Below are 881 nucleotides of genomic sequence, written 5' to 3' on the forward strand. Positions count from 1 at the left end.
TCCTAGGATCCACATATGAGGGAGAACATATGTCGATTTTTTTTCTGAGATTGTGTTACTTCACTTAGTATAACAGTTTCTAGTTCCATCCATTTACCTGCAAATTTCATGATTTCATCTTTCTTTACTGCTGAGTAAAACTCAATCGTATAAATGAACCACATTTTCATTACCCACTCCTTAATTGAGGGACACTTAGGTTGCTTCCATCTCTCACCTATTGTGAAAAATGAAGCAACAAACATGGATGTACATGTGTCTCTGCAATAGGACGAGTTCTTTGGGTATATGCCAAAGAGTGGTATAACTAGGTCAAATGGTAGGTTTATTTGTAGTTTTTTAAGAGTTATCCACACTACTTTCCATAGGGGTTGAACCAGTTTGCAGCCCCACCAGCAGTGGATGAGTGTTCCCCTTTTCCCACATCCTCTCCAACATTTGGTATCATTTGTTTCTTGATCTTAGCCAGTCTGACTGGGGTAAGGTGAAATCTTAAAGTGGTTTTAATTTGCATTTCCCTGATTATTAGTGATGTTGAACATCTTTTGAGATGTTTCATAGCCATCTTTACTTCTTCTTTTGAAAACGTTCTGTTCAGCTCCTTAGCCCATCTTTTAGTTGGGTTGCTTCTTGTCTTGGTTCTCTGTTTTTTGCGTTCATTATATTCTGGTTATTAAACCTCTGTCAGATGTGTCGCTGGTGAAGATTTTCTCCCATTCTGTGGGTTTTCTGTTTGTTTCCTTGGTTGTCTCCTTTGATGTAAGAAGCTTTTTAGTTTAATGAGGTCCTATTTGTTAATTCTTGCCCTAGTTTCCTGAGCAATTGATGTTCAGTATAGAAAATCCTTTCCTACGCCTATATCTTGTAGGTTTTTCCCAATG

The sequence above is a fragment of the Nannospalax galili genome, unplaced genomic scaffold (assembly GCF_000622305.1).
Source record: "Nannospalax galili isolate Female #2095 unplaced genomic scaffold, S.galili_v1.0 scaffold876, whole genome shotgun sequence".
NCBI lineage: Eukaryota > Metazoa > Chordata > Mammalia > Rodentia > Spalacidae > Nannospalax > Nannospalax galili.